Source organism: Portunus trituberculatus, chromosome 43 (assembly GCF_017591435.1).
Source record: "Portunus trituberculatus isolate SZX2019 chromosome 43, ASM1759143v1, whole genome shotgun sequence".
Taxonomy (NCBI): Eukaryota; Metazoa; Arthropoda; class Malacostraca; order Decapoda; family Portunidae; genus Portunus; species Portunus trituberculatus.
In genome coordinates, this window is record NC_059297.1 from 1758142 (window position 1) to 1765579 (window position 7438).

Below are 7438 nucleotides of genomic sequence, written 5' to 3' on the forward strand. Positions count from 1 at the left end.
GATTGATGAGGTGGGCTCTAACCCTACAGTCATATGGCTTTACCATACAATATATTCCAGGTAAGGAGAATTTGTTGGCAGATCTGTTAAGTAGGCCATGAAGCACGTCTTGGAAGCGGTCACCATCCTGGTAAGATCTTTATATTTTGTCATAATGTAAAGTTGAATGGGGGGGATATGTCAGGGATGGTCGTTCTTCCCAAGACCGTGAAGTCACCAGTTGACTTATAATTACTGCGGATAGTTTCGTGAACGAAGCCTCGCCTGCTGAGTACCGGGCGGTTTCATTACGAGGCGACATGGGTAACCGGTAGTGGCTTCCCGTCAGTTCCTCTCGCCAGCGAGGACGTTACTTCCCCGCTTTCTGATATTGTAAGTGTTCTCGTTCGTTTTTATTTACCGTTCGTGGGTTCTTGTTTTGGGTTATTATATCATTTGAGATTTACTGATGTGTTAATTGGGTATTGTGGTACCGTTTCCAGTGGGGAAACAGTCTTGTGTGTGTGACTGTAGCTCGCGTCTGGCTGTGTGGTCTGTGTGGTGTATGTCGCACCGAGAGAGGGAAAGGGCTCACTCCAGCACGTTGCGACGGAGTCATGAGAAGGCACTGGCTGTCTTGCCTGTTACAAGACGCCAGCTGACCAGGACTCGGAGTGAGAAGGCAACGAGCGGGCACCAGCACAGTTTGTCGGCGCGTTATAGCTTGCTGGGGTGACGATCAGAGCTGTGGGTGTTATGTACGCAGCCAGTTCGCTAGGAGCTGTTTCCTACCTCCTTGTCTCCACTCGTCTGTACTGGACATCGTGCATAGTGACCGGCGCAGTGTGGTGTCCGGCATAAGTACTACGTGGCCTGGGTGTCCACTGGAGTGGCGTCGTTCAGAGTGGCTGGCGTTGATACTATGTGGCTAGCCTGTGTGTGCTATCTTGTTGTGTGCATGTGTGCTATCTTGTTGTGTATGTGTTATCTTGTGTGTTGTGTTTGTGTTGCGTTCTGGTGTATGTATGGTGCTGTTTGTGTTGTGGTGTATGTGCCGTGGTGTTAGGTGTTGCAGTGAGTTCTTCCCTGTGCATGTATATACGTGTGCTTGTTTGTATCCTTGTGAGTAAGTGGTATTGTATTTGTTCCGTTTAAGTATATGTGACTACTGTAACAATTTATTTGGTTGTCCTTGGTGGGTGGTGACAGACACTCAAAGCACTTTTCATGAGGGGCGGTGACTCATGTCACTAAGACCTTTCCGCTGGGCTCACCCCTAGTTCGCCCTTTGCATACAGGCATATCAAAGTTTCTACACCAAAGGAGGAACAGACTTGACAACCAGGACAGTCATATCTGCATCCTTCTGCATCCTGGTAAGAAAGCAAAATGTCTCCGAATATGGGCCGAAGAACGAAGCAGCATCAAGTAAAGTGAAGAGTTTGTACTGTGAATGTGATCATGTACAAAATATTGCATCCTTCCCTCTCTCTCTCTCTCTCTCTCTCTCTCTCTCTCTCTCTCTCTCTCTCTCTCTCTCTCTCTCTCTCTCTCTCTGTCTGTGCTCTCACATTCACATAAACACAAAGGAAAAAATATAACTAGGAAATTAATGGATGAATATATAAGATAAGATAACACGCAAGAAAACTTCCGCTCGAGACTTCTTTTATCGGCTCACTTCTATGCAGTCACGAAATTAATTCCCTGAGCCTCTTCTCTCGCTGCGTCTTTGGTGACTGAGCAGGAACAGCAATCGGCGGCCTTTTAGTGAAATGCTAGTTGGGAAATCTGGCATAAGTCGAGAAGGTAGTCATATGGAAGAGAGGGCGGGGAATAAGAGAAAGCTAGTGGTAATAGTGGATGTAAGAAACCAGATGATAATTCTATTGTCAAGAGACATTAGATAAGATTTAAATTTCTCTCTCTCTCTCTCTCTCTCTCTCTCTCTCTCTCTCTCTCTCTCTCTCTGCAGAGATAACAGATACGAGAATCAGGAAGGGCAGAGATGCGTCACGAGAAGATAACAAAGAAAAAGCAAAAAGTCTTAATGATTTAAGTTTGGCAGTCAAAGTTTGTAAGGGTGAGGGCTAGACTCAGGGAGGAGAGGCTTGGGAAAAAATTCTGGCGCCGGACTCCGCTGATTCTGAGAAGAAACGAAGATAGAAGAAAAGTGGAATGAATATGGATGAGAGGCGAGCTGAGAAGGAGCGGTGAGTGGATGGCGGGACTGAGGGGAGTGCCTGAAGGAGGGAAAGGAAGAAGCTGGCTCTGAATTGCAGCTGGATGAGACTCACACCGCATTCCAAAGTACAGAGAGAGAGAGAGAGAGAGAGAGAGAGAGAGAGAGAGAGAGAGGGTAACTAATGTCTGAAGCTTTTATCATGAGCTGCTCTAACAAATTGTGCCGTAATTAGTAGTTTGGTCTTTTTGTGGTCACGTGTCCCTTCCAGAGATTTTCAAGGAAAGGAAATCAATAATCTTAAAACAGTGTATGAAAATCAAGTCTGAGTGTCACTCTTGACTGTGTTCACCCTTGTTTGAAATTAGTTTGAGCTATTTTAATTTCAGGAAACGATTAACCCCTTCAGTGCTGACGCGTTTTCATATTCATTGCTTACTACTGCGTTTTGTACAGCTTCAAAAGCTTATGTTGAGAGTAGAATAGTGAAGACTCTAGCCATTAATCTTCTGACCTCCGTAGACCCTTCCTAAAGTAATACAAATCGTCTATTATACATTTCAGCGGTGGACGAGCAGTGTTTTTTGCAGATATCTCCTAAACGAATCGTTGGATGAGTATGATATTTCAACACACTACCTTGAACATCCGTTCGTAATTTATGGTTAACATACCATAGTGCTATATGTGTTATGTGAAGAGTTTACTGAGTGATATTACGCCTAATCCAGTCATCATATCAAAGGTGTTATAGTATACAGAATCGGACGAGTGTGGGGTATTCGTCTAACCCCTCCACCACCACCACCCTGAAGAACCTCCAGACCATTCCTTCTCTACACCAGTATCGCATGACCCTCTTCCCGGCTTCCCTCTTCACACCATCAGCCTTCCACCTTTGATTTTTTTTTTCCCTATTGTAATTACATATGTATAGGTATAATAGTTACATACGTCAGTATGGACATACATATCATACATTAATTATATTATTTAATACAATTGCTGGTATATGTGAACATGAAAACCGGAGTGGGTCAAACGACCGTGAAAGCAATAGCTAATTCCGCTGTTAATGGCCGTATAGCTGGATAATAAGCAACGTATCTAACAAAATATTACATATAAACTGGACCACTTTTTATGATCAATAGGTAGACAGTACGCAATAACAGTATCAACTTTTCCTAACAGTAGAAGGTCCAGGTCACAGGTAATTCCAGCACATCATGTTCACATGGTTGACCATAACGACTGCAAACATGGCTCTTCTATATACTACACGTAAACGTGCTGTTGTACAGTAATTATCAACGTGAACCACTTCTTGCCTTCATGAAATTGTACCATTCTCGTTAATAATCACATCTATACATACACACTTACAGAACATTATAATGTATAAATACAGTGGTGGGAGAAGTAGGGAGTGACACAGGAGTGAGGGAGGCAAGGAGCTAGGGAGAGGAGAGGAGGGATAAAGAGAGCGAGACTTCCGAGACGGGGGAGACGTAGTAGTGGTTAGGAATGGTTTGGGTGGGTGTGTTGGGGGACCACACTTTCATTCGAATGCGTCAACATGACTCGTCGGCTTTGTGTTATTTTTCACGAGTAAACTCCTCACATAACACATATAGCACTGTGGTATGTTAACCATAAATTACGAACGGATGTTCAAGTCAGTGTGTTGAAATACTCGTCCAACGTTTCGTTTAGGAGATATCTGCAAAAAAACACCGCTTGTCCACCGCTGAAATGTATAGTAATCATACCCAAACTCATGATAAAAAAAAAGTGCGTTCCCGTATTGAAGGGGTTATGGTAGCAAATTCACACAAAGATATTCCTTGAGTATGTATTTGCTACATATCCTACGTAATACTTTCAAAACACACATTTGCTGTCTTCAGTTACAACAAGAATCTTTAGAAACATAATGAAATAGACGAATACAGAAATAACTTCACTTGCAATTAGATTTTAGTAACTGATTCGTTTGTGTGTGTGTGTGTGTGTGTGTGTGTGTGTGTGTGTGTGTGTAATTCACTGTTTGATCTGCTGCAGTCTCTGACGAGACAGCCAGACGTTACCCTACGGAACGAGCTCAGAGCTCATTATTTCCGATCTTCGGATAGGCCTGAGACCAGGCACACACCACACACCGGGACAACAAGGTCACAACTCCTCGATTTACATCCCGTACCTACTCACTGCTAGGTGAACAGGGGCTACACGTGAAAGGAGACACACCCAAATATCTCCACCCGGCCAGGGAATCGAACCCCGGTCCTCTGGCTTGTGAAGCCAGCGCTCTAACCACTGAGCTACCGGGCCGTGTGTGTGTGTGTGTGTGTGTGTGTGTGTGTGTGTGTAGGAGGCTGCGGGGCACGTGTGGCTTCGAGACTCTTGTAAGAACAGCTAAAATCGATACATTGTCTGCGTCAGTGTTAAGCCGTTCGACCAACTAATGGCTTTTCTGTGTCGCAGCCTCATTCTCCCACGCCTCCGCCTTTCCCACTAGTTGAACTTCCGTCAGGTTATAATTTTGTACTATCATTGCCTTGGTGTCTTGGTGTCTCGTCAGTCCACACCTCTTATTACAGTATTCATCAGGCATAAGGTGTGTAGATCACTAAGGTTACCCATTGATGTGTTTCCTTTCAAATGTTATCACCGCTGTCCTCGCATACCTTGAATTAATATATTCAAATACCAATCTTCTTTATCCATAGCATTTCACTTCTCACTCATTACTCCTATCTCATTTTATATCTTATTTTTCTTTGTGACTTTCTAGGTGTTTATTCATTTATTTTTTACTTTACCATATTCATTGTATTTTTATTATTATTTTTAACGTATCATTCTTGTGATTTGAACATTTTGCAGCGGCGCACATATGACCATGATCTTGTGAGTCCTCCCTCCTTATCAACTATTCAATCAATTAATCAGTCAATCAATCAATGGTGGCTTATAGTTTCTGTTTTTGTGTTTCAGTGACGTGTGCAGTGTGATGAACAAGGGACGAGAACAGACAGGTAAAATATGGACGTCCCGTTGCCCTCCACTCTCCTTCGTCAGCAGGGACCATCTGTGAGTGTTGAATGCTTACTATGTATTAACAACCCAACAATTCCTAACCTAACCTAATGTAACCCCAACCCATCCCAATCTAACCTTAATCTTAACCTAACCTAACCTAACCTAACCCAACCCAACCCGACCCGACTTAATTATACTTCCTTTTGTATTTATCTTCAAGAGTGTCCATTGTTACTTTTTTTTCGAAATAAAATTAGTATTGTGACAATTTTGCCACAGTTACTTTTTTCTTACATAAAATCAGTACTGTGACTTTTTTCCTGATACTTTATATCCTAGCAAAAATTTTCTTTTTTTTCCGTTACTTCTTTTCCTGATACTTTCTTTCCGATCACCGTTTACTACACTTACTCTCCTATCCTACCTTCCTCTCATTCGTCTTGTCAACATAGCAAGACGGGCATGTTTCAGTAGCACACAGGTTCCAACATCTTGTATATCTGCATGCATACGTGAGTCTCAAGTAGATAAAAGGTTTCGCTGAATGGAGAATGATTCCTTTTCTTGATTCCTTTGTTTATTTTATGGAAGCGGAAGAGTATGTGGATGAATCAGCCTGGTGAATGAAACGATTGATACGCTCGGTTTCGAAGCATTGTTCGATAGAGACTTAGTGAGACACTCTCTCTCTCTCTCTCTCTCTGCACTATCCAATAAGGTCCACCCCATAAACGCCTGTCAGTTAATGGGCAACAGTCATTATACACAGTCCACTTAAATTATTACTTGTCTACACTCACCTACCTGTGCTCTCTCTCTCTCTCTCTCTCTCTCTCTCTCTCTCTCTCTCTCTCTCTCTCTCTCTCTCTCTCTCTCTCTCTCTCTCTCTCTCTCTCTCTCTCTCTCTCTCTCTCTCTCTCTCTCTCTCTCTCTCTCTCTCTCTCTCTCTCTCTCTCTCTCTCTCTCTCTCTCTCTCTCTCTCTCTCTCTCTCTCTCTCTCTCTCTCTCTCTCTCTCTCTCTCTCTCTCTCTCTCTCTCTCTGCTAAATTGCCAAAGCCACGTATATAACTACACTCACATTCACTCCAGAAATTCTTGGTCAAATAATGGAAGGACAGAATGAAATTTGTGTCCTTGCAAGTTCAAACTCATTGGGGAGAAAAGTACTGATGTGTTTTGGTTAGATGGACGAGGATGGGGAGAGCGAGAGAGCAGTGGAGATTAAGTTGTGGAAAGGAGTGAAAAGTGTAGGCCAGAGGAAATGAAAATGAAATGGGAAACTTATTATTCTGCCCCTCCATTTGTAAACATTCATCACAGTAGAATGGGAAAGATAAACTCATTTCTTCACGTACTTATCAAGCAATGCCCACTTTCATTTTTCTTCGTGTTCTGGTGAAGCAACAGCAGCAGTTATTGGTTGTTTGTGTCGTCCCTCAGAGCCTCGGCGCCTCACTCACGCTTGCTCTCAACAGAATGAAGACTCTTGGGTGAACTTTATGTAATCTCTGTCCGTCTTAAGGTAAATTAGTGCTAATGAAATGATTAAGTGTGAAATTATACCATTCGCTACTCAATAAGAAAAATAATATACGAAAGGCATATAGTTAATTTTGCGATTTACTTTTTTTTTTCTATTCTGCCAAATAGAAACTTTATTTGGAGATATGATTTACTTAAGTCGCAGATATGTGGGAGATTCTTGTCTTAACGAAAAATTTCCCTTTCTTCTGGTGACGCAGGACAAGTACATCGCTCCTTTACAAGACTAGCATTGGACACTGCCAGCAAGCGTCAGTTTACAGCCTGGGGATAAAGCAGCCGTCACAGTTAGGCTGCGGTCCACGACACAGAGGCTCGTAATCTTAAAATTTTTTGTGCTTCACCTCCACTATATCAAAAGATTGTGTTCAGATTTACACGAGTTCTTAAAGGTGTTTTTACCGTTCAAGAGACAGAGTGACAAAATTTCTACATTATTAACTGGAGAAACACTCTTGAAAATCCCGCTAGTCATCCCTGAGGCCTTGGGAAGTAGTCGTGGGGAGAGAGCAAGGCGTTTCTGTATACGGACCAGAAAGTCCATGAGGTAACGTGCTACAGTTCCAAAGACGGGCCAGTGCAGTGAGGGGAGTTTAGCCTTGGCCTTGACTTTTTCTATCCCGACTCAACCATTACCGCCCCCCATCTTTACTGCCAAGTGGCGCCGATGTGTCTTCATTCCACAAATGA

General features: G+C 43.0%; 1 long non-coding RNA gene across 4 annotated transcripts in view; it reads left to right on the forward strand.

Moving 5' to 3' along the window:
• Positions 1 to 317: 317 nt before the first annotated feature.
• LOC123517954 overlaps positions 318 to 7438 on the forward strand; it is a 142166-nt gene continuing 135045 nt past the window's right edge. For all 4 annotated transcript variants that reach the window (XR_006678629.1, XR_006678628.1, XR_006678625.1 and 1 more), the window contains exons 1-2: positions 318 to 372; positions 5162 to 5257. This is a non-coding gene — a long non-coding RNA (uncharacterized LOC123517954). The remainder of the gene's footprint in view (positions 373 to 5161; positions 5258 to 7438) is intronic.